This window comes from Dromiciops gliroides, chromosome 3, assembly GCF_019393635.1.
Source record: "Dromiciops gliroides isolate mDroGli1 chromosome 3, mDroGli1.pri, whole genome shotgun sequence".
Taxonomy (NCBI): domain Eukaryota; kingdom Metazoa; phylum Chordata; class Mammalia; order Microbiotheria; family Microbiotheriidae; genus Dromiciops; species Dromiciops gliroides.
The window spans coordinates 482,688,091-482,712,342 of NC_057863.1; the positions used below are offsets into that span (position 1 = coordinate 482,688,091).

At 36.0% G+C, this 24,252-nt stretch overlaps 1 protein-coding gene across 2 annotated transcripts in view; it reads right to left on the bottom strand.

The window, feature by feature from the left end:
* The window catches only part of WASF3 (WASP family member 3), a 179,639-nt gene that overhangs the window by 84,184 nt on the left and 71,203 nt on the right, over nucleotides 1-24,252 (bottom strand). For both annotated transcript variants that reach the window (XM_043997010.1, XM_043997009.1), the window contains exon 2: nucleotides 5,152-5,250. The gene's annotated coding sequence lies outside the window, so the exon portion shown is untranslated. The remainder of the gene's footprint in view (nucleotides 1-5,151; nucleotides 5,251-24,252) is intronic.

Consider the following 24,252-nt stretch of genomic DNA (forward strand, 5'->3'; position numbering starts at 1 on the left):
GCTCCTTCCTCATCTCTGACTCAGAAACACCTGTCAGGTGGAGTTCTTGAATTGCCTTTTTTTTCCTTTGTTTATTATTAATTTAACAATCAGCAATAATCACAACTATTACAAGATACAAAGAACAGGGAAGAAGACTTGCAAGAAACTCTCAACTCCTGCTAATTTTTTTTTGAGGAAACATAGACACCTATGTAGCACAGTGAAGAGAACAAAACACTTGGAGACAAGAAGGCCCAAGTTCCAATACAGCCTCAGATACTTCCTAGCTGTGTGACCCTGAATAAATCACTTCATCTCTCTCAGCCTCGGTTCTTTAGTTGTAAAATGAGGATAATAAATAGCACTGATTTCCCAGGGTTGTGAGTGTCAAATTTATATACACACATGTGTATGTATGTATACACATACATTTATAGATACATATATGTCTGTATCAATAGAATGAATTAATACAATGAACTGTCTTAAAAGACACCAGATTTTCTAAGAGTCAGAGGTGACATGGGAGTGCATTCCAGGCAAGGGGAATAGTCAAAGCAAAGGTGCATAAATAAGTGATGAAGAACTCTATGTAAGGAACAAGTAGATCAGTAGGGCTGGATTTCAGGAAGTTAAAAATGGAGGATAGACTGGAAGGGTAATAAGAGATACAGTTTCAAAGAGAATCAAACGTTTATTTGATTTTAAAGACAATAGAGAAAGAGAGCAGAGTTTGATTATTTAGAGGAGGGGGAGGCGACATGAGCTGATTTGCACTTTGGCAGCTGTGTGGAAGACAGATTGGCACAGAGGAGAAGCTTTTTGCAAGGAGATCAATGAGGAGGCTATCACAGAAGAAATATGATGAAGGCCTGAACCGGGCTGGTGGCTGTGAGCGTATGAGTGAAGAGGATGGGACAATGGCCACAGACTTGGTCAACAATGCCAAATACAGCAGTGGTCAAAAATGATGAAGAATGAAAAAGGTCATCAGATTGGGCAGTTAAGAGATGATGACGACGACGACGATGATGGTGGTGGTGGTGACGTAGTTGTTAGTTATTAGTAGTAGTTAGAAGTAGTGGTAATAATAACAGCTATATAATATATATATAATTAATAATACTTCTTACTATGTGTCACAAATATTATCTCATTTGATGCTCACAACAACCTTGGAAGGTAGGTGCTGTTATTATCCTCATTTTATGATGAGGAAATTTAGGCAAACAGAAGTTGTGACTTGCCGAGGTGTTACAAAGCAAGTTCATAATCTGAGGGTGGATGTGAACTCAGCTCTTTCTGAGTCCAGGGTCCCAATGCTCTATCCATTGCATCACCAATAACTTTGGGAGATCAATTGCAGTTCAGTGATGAGGTCAGAAGACAGAATTCAGAATTCAAAGGGTGAACATGTGAGTGAATGGAGAGGAAGTAGATATGCAGGTTTTTTAAAGGAGTTTAGACACCAAAGGAATAAGAAAGATAGAATGACTTTACCACTATGATAGGGTCTAGTGAGGGTTTTTTAAGGATGGAGAGTAGAAAATTTGGACATGCTTGTGGGTAGCATCAGTCCCAACAGCTAAGTGGAACACTGAAAGATAGTATCCAGAGGAAGAGGCTAGTCAGCAGTGTCAAGGGCAGCAGAGAAGTCAAGGCGGGGGGATAAGTAATGACAAAAAGCCATTCAATTTGGTGTTCAGATCTTTGATAACTTTAGAGAGGAGTTTTAGCTGAATAATGAAGTCAGAAACCAGCCTGCAAGAAATAAAAGAGGAAAGGATATGGCCTCAAGTTCAGTCGGCTTTTTAAAGGAGTTTGAACATGAAGGAAAGGAAAGATAGAAAGCAATAGATATCAGAGATCATGATCTAGTGTTTTTTGAGATGGGGCAGACTTGGACAAGTTCATAGGAAGCAGGGAAGGATAAGGAGAAAGGAGAGATTAGAAATACGAGGGGGATGATAAAAGGGACAATCCGCTGGTGACTATGGGAGGGACATAGGAATAAAGATACATATAGAAGAGCTGGCCTTGGGGAAGGACCACTTCAGGTAAGGATGTCCAGGAGTTATGGGAAGAGGAGGAGGGAAGATGGATAGCTGTAAGTGGATAGCCTCAGTTTTTCCAGCAAAGTATGAGGTGAAGGCTCCAAAGAGGGGAAGTTCAGGAGAGGGGATGCTTGTTGGAAAAATCTGAAGATTTTTATCTAAAAATCTGAAGATTTATTATTAAGGACCTTAGCTGTAAATGTTTCAAAAACAAAAATCTCATCCTGAATCTGTATCTCTTGTTCATTTTGTCTTTGCTCTTCTATTCCTATCTCACCCACAGCAATGGCAAAGGAGAAAAGAAGTTAGGGTGTAAAGGAAAGCCATAAAATATACCTTTTCCTTAATAATGGTAGAGATATTTGTGGTCTAAATGGATGTGACCCCACCTACCCACACATTCACCTTGGTTTTCCTTTGCTTTTTATCTTTTAAAAATACACAAACTGGGGGCAGCTAGGTGGCACAGTGGATAAAGTGCCGGCCCTGTATTCAGGAGTACCCGAGTTCAAATCTGGCCTCAGACATTTGATACTTACTAGCTGTGTGACCCTGGGCAAGTCACTTAACCCCCATTGCCCCCCCCCAAAAAAAACCCTACACAAACTGGCAGATAGTGCTTAGCACAGTGCCCAGCACTTAACATAGTACCTGGCATACAGTAAGTGCTTAATAAATGCTTGTTTAATAAATGGTGGATAAAAGCCAGCTCCTTGTACTCCTTCCCGACACCCTGAATAGTTGCCGCAGCTATATCTCTTAAAGTACTGCTCTTTGTTATCCAAGTTCTTTGGCACTTGCAAGTTAATGCAGCTATAATAAGCTATTCCATCCTAATGATGGATTTTCTACAAAACTATGAGCTGAAGATCATCCACTGCACTGAAAAAAAAATGTTTTTAGAAGTTCTCATCAACTGGACTTGATGTGGTCCTAATTATTAGGAAAGTTGTTCCTCAAATTCATCTGAAATCCACCCCCATACAACTTCAAATCATGACTTTCAGTACAGGATACTGGGCCTAATGAGAGCTATTTGGTAGGAAAGAAAAGAGAAAGGGATTCAGAAATAGTAGCTTCAGAACAGTAGTAACAAAACTTTGGCATTAAAGTCATCAGAAAACAGATGGCACAATCTATATTAATATATGTAAAAACAAACAGTCATTTCCTATTTCATATATCTGTAACTACTTTTTTCCTCCCATAACTGGAGGGAGCCCCTGGAAAACTCTAATGCAATTTGCTACAATAAAAGACATTTCTCTAAAAATCTTATTACTTTAACTCTCATAAAAGGAAGAATCATCCACTATTACCACATTCCAGGCATTTTAGTCAAAAAAAGAAGCCATATTGTACACAGTTGTCCTAACTTCAGCTTAAGTATTAATAAGTGCCTATAAATGAGGCAACAGAGTAGAAGTTATGCTAAAGCAATAGTAAGGGGAATAAAAAGGGGGAGAAATAAAAGGCAATGGGAATAAAAAGGTCAGTTAGAGAGACCCAGCAATAGAAAGCTCTCATTTCTTTCATAACGATGATAATCACTAGCATGTATAAAGATATCTTCCTATGGAACCACAGAGTATAATTTCCTTTATTTAAATTAAGCCAATGAGAAAACAGTCTTCCATTTACAAAATTTCACTTAACAAGTAACTTTCCAAGAATCAATCAATATTGCACTGCAATCAATCCATACATTTATTAAGGGACTTATATGGGAAGGGGAGTAACATACACTAAGTTTGTAAACCACATGTAAAGATAGGATGAGGACAGCTGGTGAAAAGTTTTAAATACCAAACAGAAAGGTTTGCATGGGATTCTGAAGGCAGTAGGGAGCCACTGAAGTTTAGTGAGTATAAAGGAATGTAACATAGATTTACACTATAGGAAAATCAGTTTGGCAGCTATATGAAAGATAGATTGGAAGGGGAAGGTTTGAGACAGAGAGACCAAGTAGGAGGCTAAGATAGTACTCAAGGTAAGAAGTGATAAGGGCCTGTGCTAAGGTGGTGGCTGTATGAATGGGTAAAGCAATTATAGATATGAAACATATTATAAAACAGTGGTGTCAGTCTCAAATAGAAATGGATCTCTATGGGTTGCTTACTAACTTAGAAAACTACAAATTAACACTATCTATGTTGTCTAGTATTTGCATTTATTTTGTTAAACATTTATGTATATTTTAATCTGGTTCTAGATGCTGGAAGTTTGACATCTTCATAGAAGAAAAAATTAGAAAAGTGTCAACTGACTAGATGTGTGAGGTGAAGGAGAGCATGGAGTCATTTAGGGTGGGAACATGCATGAAAGATAATGAGTTTATTTTAGTTATATGCCACCACCTTGTATTTGCCCATGGCTCAAGTGTTTTTAAATAGCATTCACATAAGTAACCCCAAAAACAACAACCCTAAAGTAGTCGAGAAAGACGTTATACCGTTTTATACATGAGTCTCGAAGAGATAAAAGTGGTCTGTCCAAGGTCACATGGCTAAAACCCAAGTCTTCTGCCTCCTAATTCAAAGTTATATGTACTATACCTTCTGCATCTCTATATCAAGAGATACCTGTAGATCCCAGAGCTAAGATGGATCATTTATATCTAAAAGTAACTGAAATTCTCTTTTAATTTACTCATCTTCAAATTTTTAATCAAAAGAACAGTTGTAGAATTGACCAGTTAGTGTTCCACCTGTGGTTGGCTTTTTTTCCTCCTTCTTAGACACAAAGTTGGGATGTGAATGAAAAATTTTAAATGGCCAAAATCTGGACTAATGAAAATTAAAGAGGGAACCAAAACACTCCTGGATAGGATGGGAAAAAGAAAGAATTCACAAGCTTAGGACTTAAGAACTAGATAATTATCTCCTGAATATGAAGAGCTAATAATATTTGGTCTCAAAATGAGATTTGGCTAAAATGAGTGTTAAGATAAATGCTTATCACTTAAATTCTTAATTTGGTGAGTAAGATCTATGCTCTAAGATATCAACCTTTCTGACAGTGTGGACCTTTGCTTAGGTATCAGAAATTAAACTGCAGAACTATAAGGCCAACAGGAATGAAATTACTTAAGGGGAAAAAAGGCAAAGAATCTTACCGTGCAAGCAAGCTATATGTGGGCTGTAGAAATTTTCTTCAGCTAGCATCAACACCGCCTTGTCTCAGATCTTAGCAGTGACAGCAATTACTGTAAAAACTACCAAAAAAATGACAAAATTAAACACTGGTAAGGAAAAATCCAATTCAAACATTTTAAGAATCCAAGGTTTAGATTACACATTTGAACAATTCAGCAGGGGCAGTTCTAATCCCAAAACTAGTTCCCTTTAGTGTTAATGAGAGCTTGAGATATGCAGAAGGTTATTAAAGGCCAGGAAAATATTATAATTCTCACTCACAATCCCAGAAGAGCTATCATACTATCTTTAAATGCTAATAGTTAATGTGAAGAGAATAAACAAGCAGGAAAAAAGAAATGTGAAGTAAATTATAGGCAGGCAGCTGAAATACTCAAAATATTGATCCAACATATACTTTGCATTATGCATCCATTTATGAATGCATCATGCAAAATAGGGTATATATGAACAATAAGTCAATAAAATACATGTGTTTTGGTCACCACCTCTGAGCAGACAGCTGCATAAAAAGAGAAGGGACCAGAACATATAGAGTCATGTGGATTCATTTCAGCCAGATCCATACAGTGCTGACTTTCGACGACAATTCAATGAGACACATATGACTCCACAGTGAAGCCTGAAATAGAATGCAACTAGTCTGAAACTGTGTTCAAAAGGTCACTAAACTATGTGTGACTCAGCAATATCACGTCTAATAAGCCTATATTCCCAAGAGACCAAAGAAAGAGGAAAATGATGTATATGTGCAAAAATATTTATAGTATTTCTTTCTGTAGTGGCAAAGAACTAGAAACTATGTTAGGTGTCCATTAATTGTGGTACAGTTGAATGGCTTATGGTATATTAATGTAACGGAATACTTCTATATATATCAAGAAACAGTGAAAGAGCAGAGGAACCTGTTAAGACTCACATGAACTGGGCAGCTAGGTGGTGCAGTGGATAAAGCACCGGCCCTGGATTCAAGAGGACCTGAGTTCAAATCCAGCCTCAGACACTTGACACTTGACACTTACTAGCTGTGTGACTCTGGGCAAGTCACTTAACCCCCATTGCCCCACAAAAAAAAAAAAAAGACTCACATGAACTGATGATAACTGAAGTGAACAGAACCAAAAGATTGATGCAGACGATAACAATAGTGTAAAAGTAAACAAATGTAAGACTTAAGAATTCTGATCAATAAAATGACCAACTGATTTCAAAGTACCAGTGATGTAACAATATCTTCTCAGAGAGATTATAAAGTCAAGACATACAATGAGACATTCATTTTTTGATATGGACAAGCGTGGGGATCTGTTTTGCTTGACGGTACAATTTTGTTACAATGGTTTTATTTTTTCCTCCTTAAATAGGGGTGGTGCATAGCAGGGAGAAGCATAGAGTCTCCCCCCACACACACTTCCTCCCAAATAAGAGAATAGAAGGAAGGTCAGAAGAAATCATAGACAAGCAGGGAAGTTTCAAAAAGTATAAGTTGAATTTATATATGTTTAAGTAGAAGAGTAAGCTCTACCCAATAGATTTGTGGTGTCACGAATAATTTCCCCTTGTTCTATAACGTATATGGAAATGTTCAATTGATTTGATGTTTCTCAAGTTCCAAATAAAATAAATTTTAAAATTTTTAATAAAATTTTTTAAATGGATTGTTGTGGACTGAGAAGATCCACAACAAAACAAAGTAGTAGTGGTCACCCAACAATGGTAGACTACCACATGAAAAATCAGTATCTGTTCATACTGCTGGCAAGATGAACAATAGATAAGCCACCTGAACAACAAATCACACATGGTCCGATGTGAAGCAATCAGGAAGCTGAAAACTCAAAGTGTATGAGCCAGTGAGCTTACTCTTTGGACAAAGATGGAAGGAGTGAGTGAAGAATCACTGGTTCTAAAGTTAACAGCTCATTATTGGCTCTGCTTCTAACTAGGTGTCTGATTGTAGCAGTCCTGCCTATCTGAGATCCATAGAGCTCCCTTACTACATGGCTACCTCTGTTCTAGACATACCCAATCATCCTGCATAACACTCCCTTCCTTTCTTGGAATTCTCCAAATGTTTCTAGAGTACAAAGCACACTGATTCAATAACTGACATTTCCCCTACCTGTGAAATCAGAAATGTAAAACCAGATATATTGGAACAGGTAGTTTCCACTCCCTAGAAAATCCATGGTCCTCCCCAGCTTTGGTCATGCCCTTAGATATGGGATGTTATTGTGCAGTGGGAAGGTGTCTAAGGAGTCTCACTCACATGAAGCATGAATGACTAAAGACACCATGACCTAGAAGTAGCAGGTCTGGAGGGGAGACTCACATAAGACCCTTGTTGACCCCTCCTCCCCCAAGTTGCCAAAGGTTCTAGTGATCTCTCTGGTTCCATCCTTGAATGCCCTTCCCCCTCCTCAGCCCCATCCTTTATTGCCTTTACCTTTTTTATAGTCCCTTCCAACCCTAGTGTCTCATTTTAAAACTTAGGTCTTCCCTTGTGTGAATTAAAACATACCTATAATAAAGGCTGACTGCTTTTAGCATCACGGTCTGATATGACTTTTGTGAAAGTCTTTAAGTCCCAAAGCAGCTTTAATAGACTGGGATGGAGATCTAAAACAATCCCTTAATCTTCCAGGTCTCAGTTTGCTCATATGTAAAATGAGGGGACTGAATGAGAAGGTATCTTAGAGTTCAAGCACATACACAGTAATAGGCACTAAAATATTTGTTGAATTGAACTGAATCTATTACACTATGATACTGTGTAGTTGGCCTGAAAAAGCAAAAGAAAGAAATGTTAGGTCAGCTTTTGCTTTTTTAAAAACGCTTTGCAGTAGAAAAAACACCTAGCATTAAAATCTACAAATTGAACACCTAAAACTTTAAGCAAACCTCGAGGTCAATGGTTGTTTTGAAAGGTTTTGCTTTCTACAGGGAAATTTAGAAAGAGAAAAATAAAACATCAGCTCAAACCTCTATAGAGAGCTTTTTTTTTAAATAAGAAAATTGAATCATCTCTAAAAACTCCTTCTAAATTCTAAGAAAGCCATCAGTCAAATATTTCATTTGAATTAATAAGTATGCATACATATATTCTCTGTTGCATAATGTATGTTTGTATGTTTGTGCGTAGGAGTAGGCTGGGGACTGATTTCTTTGGTGTAATGAGTTCCCAGTGAAGAACTTTCTCACAGTTAGCTGTAATAAGCAGTGCAGGGGGAGGGAACGGATAGAAAGATAGCTTTAAAATCAGGAAGACCACGGTTCTGATCCTGTCTCTGCCACATGCATACTGACTATATAACTCCAGGCAAGTTGCTCAACAGTGCCATAGAAAACTCTATTAGACTATAAGCAGCAAAGAAGGTGCCAGTGTTTGTTAGTAGAGAAAGTTCTTCACTGGGAACTTGTTATACCAATGAAATCACAGTCCCCAACTAATCCCCAAAATACAGATGACAAATGGATAGACAGAAAGACAGAGCAACATATAGATAGTATTTTAGTTGGAAGATGTATTTATGAGAAAAGAATTATTTTTTACACTGTAGTAAATTAGAACCTCTCCTAAGAGTAATGTATATGGCACATTTGTGTCCGTTATATGGGATTGAGAATAATTTTACTATTTTGAATGATTAGCCTTATTTAATTTTTTTCCCTTTGGTTTCATGACAGGATAATACCTATTATTTGAGAACTCATTCCTCAATTATAACATTCTTATCACAAATGTGATCATTTTAAGATGCTATTTTATGATGTACATTTTCTAGGATAAACTATAGCAAAAAGCAGTGGCTGCTTGAACTTTGCTGGCATTGTCAATCATTCCTTCAGTTTCTAAGAGTTGGGAGAAATTTCTGAGTCAGGCACTGAGAAGATATTTTGACCAGATAACCTCTAAGGTTTCCTTCCAATTCTAAGTTTCTGTGATTTCATGAAGGTTTGAGGGGAAAAAAATACTCTCAATCAATATGACTGGGCAGTAAAGCAAGACACCACCATACTAACAGGGAATGTCTAGAAATATGTTGTTTGCTGCAAAGGTTTCTGTAACTTTTATGTACGAATTCTCTCTCATATAGAAATTAAATTCACATTGATCCTTTCATCAGTTTTAGATTGTGTAATCATCCATGACATACAAGCTGTTGGATTTTGATTTACTTTATTTGCATAGAAAAAAGCACGTTAAGCTGAATAAGTAAGTACAGCAATATTAGCCTGACTCAACAGACAGATCAATTATAGTGTAAGGGGTCCTAAGTGAATGAGGGCTGTTGTTATTTATTGTTCTTGTTCTTCTTCAGTCATGTCTGACTTTTTCTGACCCCATTTGGAATTTTCTTGGCAGAGATAACTAGAGTGGTTTGCCATTTCCTTCTCCAGCTCATTTTCCAGATGAGGAGATGGAGGCAAACAGGACTAAGTGACTTGCCCAGGATCATTCATCTACCAAGTGTCTGAGGCAGAATTTGAACTCAGATCTTCCTGACTCCAGGGCTGGTGCTCTACCCACTGCACAACATCACATTTAACTGGATAGTCTTCGAGAACCCAGTATCACTTACCTCCATGCCACAATAAGAACTAAAGTAGGATGTTTCTATTCTGAAACATGTAATCATAAAATTAGACTGAAGGCCATGATTTTGTTACTTAGGTATTTGCATTCCCCAGTAACTAACAAAGTGCCTAGCACAACGCAGACAATAAATGTTTTTTATTGGTTGATAAAATGAATTGTACTAAATTCCTATAGTAAGTAACTACTAATCCTTATCTTCCTTATAAAGGCCACCAGTATGGTTGAATTGACATGTGAGGATGGGGGTGGGGAGTTCACTTGGACAAGAGAAGACTCAAAGGGCCATATAGTACTTTGTCTTTAAGTATTTGAAGAACTGTCATGTGGAAGAGGATCTAGAATTTTTCTGACTAAAGAACCAGGAACAATAAGTAGAAGTTATAAGGAAGCCAATTTGGGCATGATGTCAGAGATTCTAATAGAATTGTTCAAAAGTAAAATGGAAGTGGCAGGTTCCTGTGAACACCCCTTGTTGGGCATGTTACAGTGAGGATTCCAGTTGGTTCTAGGTTGAACTAGATGGCCACTCAAATTCTGAGGTTCTGTGATTCTGAATTGACATGTCTATGAAAAGTTAGGGTCTTCAGCATCAGGAATATTTGCCAGAAGGCATAGTAGAATACTAGGCTATTATATCATAGTTCTATTTCCTTCTAGGGACAATTGTGCCATATCTCATTTGTTGCTTCTACTCATGATTCCCCCGGCCACATCCAGGAAATAAGAGTCACTGATTCTTGTCTACTGTTCTTCTCCATCTAATCAGCACTGTGGTTGCAGAAGTATGGGCAAGACAGAGGAGTGGGGTAGAAAGGAAAAGGTATAAGGGAACAGTAACCAACAAAGACAATAGCACATATCTACATAGAACTGTAAGGTTTACAAAGCACTTTCCTTATAACAACCTTGTGAGGTGAGTAGTGTAAATATCATCCCAATATTAGAAATGAGGAAACTGAGGATCACAGAAGATAAGTGCCTCGCTAATTATCAGAAAGTTTATTTTCAGGGCCTGAAGTGGAACCCCATTTTACTGGCTTCAAAATCCAGTATCCTTTTCACTAAACTTTCAACTACACATCCCTCATCATTTCCCTCCATGTATCTCCCTGACTTGAAAGTGGTTCTATGCCACTAAAATATTTTTTAAATGCAGATGGTATTTACAGAATCTACCCTTAGTATAAAACTGAAGATGAATTTCAGCACTACACAAATGTGTTTAGTTATCTTTGCCAAGATGTCATCTATTAATAGTTTCATGTCCTTAACCTTTAGATTCAAATTCTAGGGAGTTTAAGATATTAATGTGCATTAGCCTATAAAGTTAGGCTATAAAACACAAATTTTATAACCTCTAGTTTTCCTTACTCATCCAAATTGCTAAGGTGTAGAGACTACAAGTTAGAATAAATACATGTATTTTTTTAAATGCTATATAAAGCATCATATAAAAAGGGAAGAGTAATCAACAACCGTCCATGAACAAGGTTCCCCAACATAAATGATTACAGGAAAAAACATGGTTGATAATGAGCATCGTACTAAGCTTTATTAGTAGCATGACATCGCTGCTGAGGAGAACTGTGGAAATACAGATAGTATCTCATTGGATAATTCATGCAGTATTCGGTGCTGCCTCTATAAATGCTGACTTAGGAGAACTGAGTTCAAAATCTTCCTTCAGACACAGTTAGCTAACTGTGTAATGATGGATAGCATACCGAAACTCTAAAAAATCAATTTCTGGCATATCAAATGAGGATGTATATGAAAGCACTTTGCAAATCTTGAAGCATGATAAATATGCTGGTATTATGGATGAAAGAGGCAGCATGGCATGAGAGAGACAGACAGACAGACAGACAGAGCTTGCCTCAAAGCCAAAAAGATCCGAGTTCAAATTTCACCTCTGAGGTGCTGGCTATGTGGCCCTGGGTAAGTCATTTAACTGGTTATGGATAACTTTTCTGAAGATTTAATTCCACCCTCCTCCAATGCTTAACATTATTTTATGAAATGATGCTCCTCATAGTCTTCCACCATCCTCTTCCATAAGGTTTTACAAATGAGTTTACATTCTAAACCGTTACTCCTCTTGGTTGCCACATCTTTTCATGCATCAAAGAAATAAATTGCCTGTTGGCTAAGCCAAGTGGAGGGCTCTTTTGGCCGCCTCCTCATTATTACACACCAACAAAACTTCTATTGTTTGAATCAGTGTCTTTTCCTTATTCCAACTGCCATTTCTGAGCTTCACCAGCCCATCTGAATTGGTCAGATCATTTCTTTTAATGGAAGGGCATATGTTTTTACGTTTATACATTTTTCTGTTTCAGTCTTGGTTTTTACCTTTGCTCTCATAATTCAAAGGTCTGACAAAGCACATAACTGATTCTGATACAACTCCCACATCAGTTGTTTCATGCGCAGTAAGGATGTCGCTACTGGTATGACTTAGATCCTCTCACAGCGCGCTGTCTCACCGGACAAAGATCATGTGTCAAGAGTACCAACAGTAAAAATAATGTTTATAGATAGTTTCCTGGCACCTTCTTCTCCCTTTTACACCACCCCATAAATATGGATGCAAAAGTGAGCTAGATAGAACTAAGGGCTACTTTAATTTTTTTTCTTTGTTTCATGGGCTGCCATGGCTGAAAACTTCATTAGGTTATTCTACTAACTAGTGATAGGCCTCTCTTTAGTAAAGGTAATCCTCTAACATATTAAATATGAAAATGTATCTCATATTTAAAAATAATATTAAAATTTTAATATATTTATTTTTAATAAACATAAAAATTGTAAAAACATAAATAAGTAAAACACATAAAAATTATTTTTGTCTCTGTCAATTTTCAGGATGAGAACAGGTCCAATTTTGCTCCAAACTTCCACCCACAAATAACTTATTCTAGAAGTTTTTCAATATTTCCACCCTATGCCTCCAAGTTTAGCATTGGATTATGTCAATATATTTGAAATAAAAAAGTATCCTATGGTCAAATTAATTTTAGAAATATTGATAAGGTCCAATGTCTTGATTTCAAAGAAAAAAGGAACAATAAAGGAGAAGGCCTAATAACAAGGCCAAATAATTATTGGTGAATTCAGAAATAACAAACCAAGACTGGGCATCTTATCAGATCGTCACCATGCATCTGGATAGGAGATTTCATAAGAAACTCACAAATCCTATTCTGGGTCTTATACCGTTACTCAAAATCTGTAGGCAACAAAATCCACTTAAAGATTAGGCTGGAAAACCTTGGGCTAGCTTAGCAGTTCAAAAGAACAGCATTGCTAAATTAAATCCTTTACCTCAACAAATTCTCCTGCCTTCCACTAAAAAGGAGAAATAATCACATCATGAAAACATAACTCTACTACGTAGGGAATCATCATAAGAGTGGGCTGACCAAGAAAGCTGTCTTCATAAAAAAAGAAATGATTGCTTAGTAAAATATGCCCACTATAAAAGAGAGTCCCAGAGAGCTTTGCTACACAAGAGCCCAGCTGTACTCTTCAAGAGAGGTTTGCCTTAAAATATGGCTCTAGACACACAATCACTCCCTAGACTTTCAAGTTGGGGTTAATTCGTATTCTGAAAAAGATTTCTGAGCTTCTGCAGAATCTCATTTTTGTCCCATATTTGTGCTAGAGATGGCTAAGTTTGTGTTCCAGTGAGGCACACTCTTTTCTGGCCAAAACCAAGCCAAGGTTACTGACTTTCACCAATTTCATGGCATATTTCTTTCCATAATAATAAGCATTTCCACAATGTAAATTTATCAAAAGATCATGAAAGGCTCTAATCTGATATCACAATATTTAATTATAGTTGACATTCAATTATCATTTCAAACAAAGGAGCTATTTTAATCTCCCATTTAAGCCCCTTAAAAAAATTCCATCTAGGGCATTTTGTTGTTTTTGTTGAGTCGGTTCAGCTGTGTTTGACTCTTAATGACCCTGTTTGGGGTTTTTCTTGGCAAAGATACTGGAGTGGTTTGCTATTTCCTTCTCCAGCTCATTTTACAGATGAGGAAACTGCAACAGACAGGGTTAAATGACTTGCCCAGGGTCACATAGTTAGTGTCTGAAGTCACATTTGAATTCAGGGAAATAAGTCTTCCTGACTCCAGGCCTGGAACTCTACTGTGCACCTAGCTGACCATACTAGGACATACACATTCTTAATATAAAATTTATAAATACTATCATATCAAAGTCTTTCAAATAAGAAAGAACATTGTATTAAATAACCAGTGTTATTTAATACATAGGTCCCCTATGAGTGAATCTACTATAAAACCTCCACTTGAATATTTCTAGTGAAAGAATTCCACACCTTACAGTGATTTTTAGACTTCTCTGTTATGAAGTTGCTCTTTATACTGAACTAAAGCCTATCTTTTCTTCTTGCAGCCTCTACTCAATCATCCCCAGCTGTTCACCTCAAGCTCCCGCCACTTCTGGCAATCTTACCCGGCTGCCTCCAGTGACCTCTCTTTTCCTAACACTGAGTTAAACTCAAATACAAATGGGAACCACTAAACCACACTTTAAAATCCGTGAGGGCTGTATATTGACTGTAAAAACCACACATTAATATTATCTATATATTATTGTCTTTTTATTCATTTTGTTAAATATTTCCTCATTACATTTCAATCTAGTTTGAGCAGCACACAGGACTGTTGTGGACAATGTGCCACATGTTTGACCCTTCTGTTCTATACTATAATTTGTACTACTCTTTTGGTGCTAACTATATGCTGCCTTATATTGTTCTCTATCTTATTTATTACATTGTCATGTGAAAGGGTTTTTTAAATGGAAAACTCTTCTGCAAATAATAACTTCAAAATCCTCTTTTCCTGTCTCAATTCAGGATGGAGGTGACCCTGAAGACTCTGGCAATATAATGTAAGAAGATGGTGCCTAAGCTGAATTGTCTTTGAGACCAGGCCTGGCAACCAGTTATCATCCAAAAACCCAGACAACTTAAAATTTTAAAAGATCATTACCAAAAGTTTCATTGCAAAGTGGTAAAAAGTTTTGTACATATGTATTCATTAAACTGTATACATGAAGGTATGGAAGAGTTGAGAAGTGTCTTTGAAAAGAGCATCTGTATTGGTGAAACTGTGGAGTTTTTTGTCCATTATTAAAGTATTATTGCATTATTATATTATTATCATCACCATAAAAAAGCAAAGACTTGGCCAAAGTACAAATCAAATATACAGTATAACAGCACAATTCAGTCATTGATAGACCTATTTAAAAAAAGAAAAAGCTTCCTGAGCATGTAGAAATTGTGGTAACACAAAGGTTTTTGTTTTTTATATTCAGACTTTAATGGCCCTTTCCCTGTTTATAATTGCGGTGACCTTTATCACCATAATTACACCTGTCAGAGTCTTGCAATCATATAGGATGAATGAATGAAAGCACAGGTATGCAACATATGTGCCTGTTTACCCAATGTGACAAATTGTCAAGTGATGTCCCTCCCTAGTCTATTCTAACTAATTATAATTGTTATATTTTTAAATTATATCACTGTTTCATATATGTAGAAATATCTATGAAAAATAGCATACTAGGCAGGGTATGCAAAATACCAGGTGTGGGGTAAATAATTAATGCTTTAGTCATTCACAGAAAGGAGCAATCCCTGACCATTGGAGGACTCCGGTAAAGGTTCCAGAGAAAAGGTAAGATTTGATCTGAACCTTAATGGAAGGTTAGGATTAGATAGATGGAATAATAATGACTATTAATTGCAGTAGCAGCCTGCCAACCAGTGATTTAATCTTATTCTCAATGCATTAGGATTTTCTTATGAGTCATTTGATCTTTGCATTCTCTGTCTTCTAAGGGATAGTTTTTTAGACTACAGAAATATTCTGCATTTTCTGAACATCTCACATCCAAAGAAAACCCAACCAAGTGCTTTGTTTCTCAGTTCAGACTGCAAAAGGACCTCTTTTTTCAGATTTTAATTCTAAATAGTTATCTATCTAGAAGCTCATGACATTTATTTTCTTAAGGATTTTATTGGCAAGGTATAATTGCAAGAATTTCAAATGTCTTAGCATTTTTAGAGACAATGACATTTTACAAAAATATAAAAATGCAAAATTAAAAGTAAGACATCTTATATCTCAAAAAATTAGATATACTGAATTTCTCTTTCCTTGCTCTCTTAACTTCTAGTATTAACTTTACATTTCTAAGCAATCTAGTTTTATTTCTTTCTACTTCAGTAGTCTCTAACCTCTGTAAGTGCCTTCTAAAAATTTAACTTTTCCCATAACTCCCAAAATCACAAAGCCAAAGTTCTCTGACAAAAATACCTTCTCTCTGCAGTGTCCTTGAAGAACAATGAAACTGAAGCCAAAGGACCTGGCCTTGAATCCTGACCCTACTGCTTAATTACCTGTGTGACTCTAGACAAGATAAATGTTCTCTCAGTGCCAGTTTTCTTATTCAAAAAGCAAAGGGGGCAGAACAAATTATCTCAAAGGTCCATTCCAACTCTTAAGTCCTACAATGACTCTGTCTTACACAATCTGAACGTAGGATCAAGGAATACCAAGTTACTATACAACAATGCAGAAAGCACAGGGACTATTCAAGGCTGACAAGAGAGGACACAAACTACATCTCAGCCAAATATTCTAATATGAAAACTAAGCCAGATGCTTCACAGCCCAAATATCTGGTTATCCATGATAACTTTCAATTCTTTCCAACATGGTTGAGGAATATAGAATATTAGGTAAGTGAAATGTGCAGGAAAGGATCAAACTAAACTATCATAAAGATGCCCAAATAGTTGAAGTTCATCGATTATAATCACAGAAGACTTGGAAGAAACTTTGGAAGTCATCAGGTTCAAAAGTTCATGAACCATTCAAATGCTTACAATTCTTTCTATAAGATTTCTGCTTGAGGGCAGCTAGATGACGCAGTGGCTAGAGCAACGGCCCTGGAGTCAGGAGTACCTGAGTTCAAATCCGACCTCAGACACTTAACACTTACTATCTGTGTGACCCTGGGCAAGTCACTTAACCCCAATTGCCCCACTGGAGGAAAAAAACAAAAAGAAAGAACATTTCTGCTTGAATCTTACAATGGCAGGGGAGCTCGCTACTTGACTGGGCACCTTACTCCACTTAGAGACAAATTTAATTGCAGAACTTTTTTGTGCTTAAATTGCCACAATTTTGCCTTCTAGAGTAACACTGCATAAGTTTTTGCCCTTTCCCAAATGACTGACCAATTCTTCAAATACTGAAAGACAGATAATCATGTCTCCCAGAGACCTTTACTTTATCAGACCTTAGGTTTACCTAATTCTTTCAATTTTTTCTCAGGACATGGTTTACAGATCCTTCACCATCCCAGCTGTCCTCTTCTAGATGTGGTCTGGATACACAAAGTATGCTTAACTTATGAACTCCCTTGACCTGGGTATTACATTCCCAATTAATATAGTTAGATTTCCGCCATTTTGCGCACTTGCCTTTTTTATGCAAATGTAAGACTTTCTATGTATCTACATTAAATTCATTATTGTTAAAGTTAACCCAGGTGTTGATCTTTTTGCAAATTTTGAGTCTCCTCCAAACTATTACTTGCTTACCATGTTTGTGTCACATTCAACTCTGATAATCACATGTTTGGTGAAGTCCTATATAGTGCTGAATACAACTGGGTCCTGTGGCAAGATACTGAATATCATCATCTAAGTTACCACCAGCCTATTAAGCAACATAATCAATACAGTTCTTCAGTCAATTACTCTACAGCTAAGTAGTTCAGTAGATATAGGACTGAACCTAGAGTCAAATCCTCATCTGAGTTTAAATTCAGCCTCAGATAATTACTAGGTGTGTGACTCTATGCAAGTCATTTAACATCTGCCTGCCTCAATTTCCTCATCTGCAAGTGGATCTTAAAATGGCAACTACCTCCCAGGGTTGTTGTGAAGAGAAAATGAGCCAATAAGATCTATATAAATGATATTTATCATCATTATTATTAATTATACCAAAATCCACTGTATTTCTTCATTTCTCCATACGGAAATCATGAGTTACTTTTGGTTAATGCCTTACTAAATCAAGATACATTATGTTTACAGATCCTTCTGACTGACCATACCAGTATCCCTATCCACAACATGATCCTGCATGGCTGATCATTGAGCCGATCAGAGTTCTAAAGTTTTTCAAAGTGCTTTTCTTTATAATGTCATTATTGCATTAATTGTTATGGATTAGGACACAGGGATACTGCAACTAAAAATGAAAAGGCAGAAATGGTGAACACATCACATAACATGATAAAAACAGTCATCAGACACAGACCCAGAAGAATACTTAACAATGAAATTCTAAATGAGTGGGCCAAATAACAAATCATAGAAATAAATGACAACATAACACAATTTCTGGTATGCATCTAAAGCAGTACTCAGGTGGGGAATTCATATCCCTGTAAGTATATATTAACAAACCAAAAAAAGAATTTATGAACTGAATATGGATTTTTTTTAATTAGCCAACAAATGAACAAATAAACACAAAAAAGAATATTAAAAATTAAATAAACTGAAAACTAAAGGATATAAAAATCATTCTAAAAAACCAAAAGGCATTTCTTTGTAAAGACTGATAAAAGCTATAATCCTTTAGACAATATATAAAAAGGAAATCAAATTAACAAAATAACAAAAAAAAACCAAGGTGAAATGACAACAAAACTAAAAAACAATAATTACTAGGCATGGTTCTATGCTAGCAAAACTGAGAATACTAAAAAAATAGAGAAATATCTTCAAAAACATAAATATCTGAACTGACAGAAGGCCAAATAGAGATGCTAAACAAGCAAATGTGAGAAAAAGAAATGGAGCTAACTGTAAAGGAACTATCAAATAAAAGAATTCATGGTCCTAATATATTGAAAGGAGAATTCTATCAAATTTTATAAGTAAATAGTACCAATATGACGCAAATTATTCTCAAAAATTGAGAAAGAAAGCAACCTACAAAATTCCATTTATAAGATATAGTTCTAGGGGGCAGCTAGATGGCGCAGTGGATAGAGCACTGGCCCTGGATTCAGGAGTACCTGAGTTCAAATCCGGCTTCAGACACTTGACACTTACTAGCTGTGTGACCCTGGGCAAGTCACTTGACCCCCCCCATTGCCCCGCCCCCCCAAAAGACGCCTAAATGAGGGAAGGATAAAGCACAAAATGAGAACTCTAGACCAATAAATATGATCATTGGATAGCAATTCAAAAATTGTAAATGAAATCCTGTCATACAGAAATCATTCTTACATATAAGAAATCATTCATGACCAGGCTGGACTTTTTACCAGGGATATAAAAAAGGTTCAGCATTAGAGAAATAGTCAACATAATTAACCATACTAAAAATAAAATCATCATACAACTGTGCATACTCTTTGATCCAGTGATACCACTGCTGGATCTATATCACAAAGACGTCAAAAAAGGGAAAAGGGATTGTACTGTATAACCTATATCAGATTGCTTGCTGTCTTGGGGAGGGAGGAGGGAAGGAGGAAGGAAGAAAAATTTGAACTCAAAATCTTACAAAAATGAAAGTTGATAACTATCTTTACAGGTAATTGGAAAAAATAAAATACTATTTTGAAAAAAGGGAAAGGCTCTATTTGTACAAAAATATTTATAGCAGGTCTTTTTGTGGAGGTTAAGAATTGGGAATTGAAGGGATGCCAATAGTTGGGGGATAACTAAACAGGCTGTGATATATGATTGTGATGGAATATTATTGTGCTATAAGAAATGACAAGTAGGATGATTTCAGAAAAACCAGGAAAAACTTACATGAACTGATGCAAAGTAAATTGAGCAGAACTGGGAGAACATTGTACACAGTAATAGCAATGTTATACAAGGAAGAATTGTTGAATAACTTAGGTATTCTCAGTGACACAGTGATCTAAGACATTCCCAAAGGATTAATGATGAAACATATCATCTGCCTCCAAAGAAAGAACTGATGTTGTCTGGATGAAGCATACCATTTTTCACTTTCTTTTTTTTTTAATTTGAGTCTTGTACAAAATGACTAATATGGAAATGTTTTACATGATTGCATGTATATAACCTATATCTAATTGATTACCATCTCAGGGAGGGAAAAATGGAATGAAAGAAGACAGGATAGAATCTGGAACTCAAAACTTTAAAAATATATTTTTAATTATTTTAACATGCAATTGGGGGGGATATTTTTTTAAATGGCAATATCTTCAAATTAAAAAAAAAAAACATCCTGGGGGCAGCTAGGTGGCACAGTGGATAAAGCACCAGCCCTGGATTCAGGAATACCTGAGTCCAAATCCAGTCTCAGACACTTGACACTTACTAGCTGTGTGACCTTGGGCAAGTCACTTAATCCTCATTGCCCTGCCCCCCCAAAATGTAAGCATGGAGGAAACTAATCTCATACAAAGTGTCAAAAGTAAGCATCATATGCAACAGGGATACACTACAGCTTTTCCCAATAAATATAGGAATAAAGCATAGATGCCCACTCTCCCTACTATTATCTGAAATAGTTTTAGAAATGTAAACAAGAGCAATAATATGAGAAAGAAATTGAAGGCATAAAGACAGGTAAAGAGGGGCTACAATTATCCCTAATTGCTGATAATATGATATAAAATCTTGGGAATCTGCAAAGATTCAAGATGTTCAAAGACAATAGTTTCAGCAAAGTTGGAGGGTACAAATAAGGGCTCAAAAATCAATAGAATTTCAATATTTCCTATGTTTCTTTATATCCCTCCACTTCTTAAATTCCTTCCACTTTCCCCTAGAACCTCCATTATAAGGAAAACATCCAAGGTCACCCTTTATCTAAATATTTCACCAGACTGCACAACTGACTCTTCTCCCAGACTTTCTCTACAAAGTCCCTGATAAAGTTTCCTCATCCCCTAAATTCCCTCCAGCTTTATGTTATCTGTCTTCATTACAATGTAATGAGCACTGGTCATTGAGCATGGGGACTATCTTTCTTTTTTCTTTATATTTGTATTCCATAGCTCAGCACAGTGCCTGGCATATAGTAGGTGCTTAATAAATGCTTGTTGACTTGACTTGTTAACTATATAATAATAATAAAATCTAAGAGGCAATAATAGAAACAGAAATTCCATTCTAAATAATTACAAGATACTTAAACTATCTCAGGATGAGTCTACCAAAGCACACAAAATACTTGTACATATCCAATTACAAAGTACTCCTTAAAGAAATAAAGAAAGATTTTAATAGCTGGATGAATATTCAATGAACATGACTGGGCTACTCCAAAATAAGAAAGATGACAATTCTGCTGGTTAGCTTAGTTTTAATGCCACACCAATCAACTTATGAAAGATATTTTATCGAAATTGATAAAATGATCATCAGAAACAACAAACTCAATAATCCAGTGTTTGATAACCAGAAAAAAAAATTATTTAAGTAAAAACTCCTATTTCATAAAAACTTCTGGGAAAACTAGAATGCAATTTGACAGAAATTGCAGTTAGTCTAACACCTTATACCATATTCTACAATACATTCTAAATGGGTATATAACCTTTATATTAAAGATTATTTTATTTAAAAATTAGAAGAGAAAATCATAGGCCTTTCATAGCTAAGGCAGGAAGTACATTCTTAACCAAAGAAAGGATAGAGGAATTGAAAACATTAAATGGGTAACTGATAACATGAAACTGAAAAGCTTCTGAAAAAATAACATTCATACATTTAGGATAAGAAGGAAAGCAGTTGAATGATGGGGCTCAGGGGAGGGAAACAAAACTCTATGTCCAATTTATCTTATAAAGGTTTGGTACCCAAGCTATATTAACAATGAACAGATGCTCCAAATCACTAATAATAAGAGGAATGTTCAACAAATAACACTTAGGATCCACCTCACACCCTGCAAATTAACAAAATGATAAAATATTTGAATAGTCAATATTGGAATGGTTGTGGAAACATAAGAACATTGATGTATTACTAGCAGAACTATGAATCAGTACAATCATTCTGAAAAGCAATATAAAATCATGCAAATAAAATTATTAAAATGTCCATACCCGGGGCAGCTAGATGCTGCAAGTTGATAGAACACTGGCCCTGGAGTCAGGAATACCTGAGTTCAGATCCGACCTCAGACACTTAACACTTACTAGCTGTGTGACCCTGGGCAAGTCACTTAACCCCAATTGCCTCACTAAAAAAAAAAAAATGAATAAATAAAAAAATTTTTTTTAAATGTCCATACCCTTTGACTCAGAGCTTCTATGTTCAAACCTCAAAGAAGCTGGTGATAAGAAAGGTCTCATACATACCAAAATATTTATGGCAGCACTTTTTGTGATAGTTAAGAACTGGAAATTAACTCTCCATTGGGAAATGGCTAAATAAATTGTGGAATATGAATGTAATGTAATATTTTTGTGCTATAGGAAATAACATGAACACAGAGAATCATAGAAAGATCTCCATGTATTAATGAAGCCAGCAGAGCCAAAAATACTATATAGACAATGACTACACTAATCCAAATGGATTAAGCACCCACTATTTTTTAATTGAATGTTTCAAAATGACAAAGAGCAAGCAGAACTCAAAAAAATGGAGGGAAAGAAAATGAGAAGACACTCCCAATGTCACCCCTTTACAAGGGTGGGAAGTCTATAAATGTAGTACATTGTACATATTTTCAAATTTTTTAATGTATTGATCAATAATTTTCTCTTTTTTCCCTTAAAAACACTTTGTTAGGGGCAGCTAGGTGGCTCAGTGGATAGATCACTGGCCCTGGATTCAGGAGTACCTGAGTTCAAATCCAGCCTCAGACACTTGACACTTACTAGCTTACTACCCTGGGCAAGTCAATTAACCTCAATTGCCTAACCCCCCCCCAAAAAAAACCACTTTGTTATAGTGATATAAAAAAGACATTGATAAAAACATATTTTAAATAGAATTTTTAAAAAGGCTTTACTTTAAATGCCATATGGAAGAAATGAGACCAATCTGTTTTCTGGGGTTCATGGTACTTGTAGAATTCTGAGCATATTTTCTAGCCATGATTGTAAGGGCAACTTCAATGTATAATGTGAAATATGAAGGCCAAAAATAGAGAACGACTGAGTAGTAGAAAAGGTACAGATTGGTCTCATTTCTTCAATATCTCATTGCTAACTTTCTTATCACGCTCTGGAGTTTGGGGAGAATCTTCTGAGATCCCAGTCCTAATGATCCTGGTCCTAGCCCTGGGATAGTGTCAAAGACCTGTTCTGCCCAGGGAATAGATGTAATTGTATGCTTAACGTGAAGATTCCCTTTTTGCATCAGGTGACTGAATAGCCTAACTTTCAAATTCTGGCGTTATGTGAAGGGAACTGTGAGGATGCAAAACACCCATCAATATTTTTGCGAAAATACACAACAAATACATCCACCCTATTGCTGCTCAAAACTTGGACCTCATGGCCATGATGAATGAATTCTGTGGCTAAAAAAGCAGTGAAATTCATTATTTGAGCTGCTTCTTCACTCCCAAAATCACCTGCCTCTGAACCCCTTAAGGAATAAGGAATATGGTGATAGAACCTTTGTCAGGATGAAGGTTACACTGGTATAAATGTTGGGTAGGGAGGGTTTCTATATGATGCTTACAGTTCTAAAAAAATGTGTATGAAGGCACCCCCCATGTTACATGTATATATTTGTTCTCCATACTGTACAACATATAGGAAAATGTTATATTAATTACTATGTTGCCCTTTAAATTCAGTATGTGTGCAGAATTGAATTAAAAAATTAATAATGAATTTATACTTACCATTTACATTTCACCCTGAAAGTGATTAGCAGCCTGGGGATCAGTGAGCAGGCAACAATCACTACCTACCCTGCACAGCATTCTCATACAATAGAAGGAACTTCCAAATTAGACAAATGTCATCTTCTTTAAGAATTTTCTAAATAGAATCTCAAGTCAGAGAGCATCTCTACTGAAAGCTTATCATCCTATATCACTTAGGATACAAAGTGATCATTAATTTTTTTTTCAAAAATGCACTTCAAGGCAATAGAATATACCACTACATCAAGAAATATTCAAAAGGATCAGAGGCATAAGAGCCAAGAGTATCTTAAGAAATGAGTCTCATTTTGCAGCTAAGGAAACTGAATTTTACAATTAAACTCTTTTTGAATTAGGAGACAATTGCAGTAACCCTTAGATATCAAATGATGGTTGTACATGCAAAGCAAAAAAGAAAGTTTAACCTAAAAGAACTGTGTTGGTCATTATACTCACAAAGATAGAAATTACAATTACTTCATACTTTATATATGGAGGAA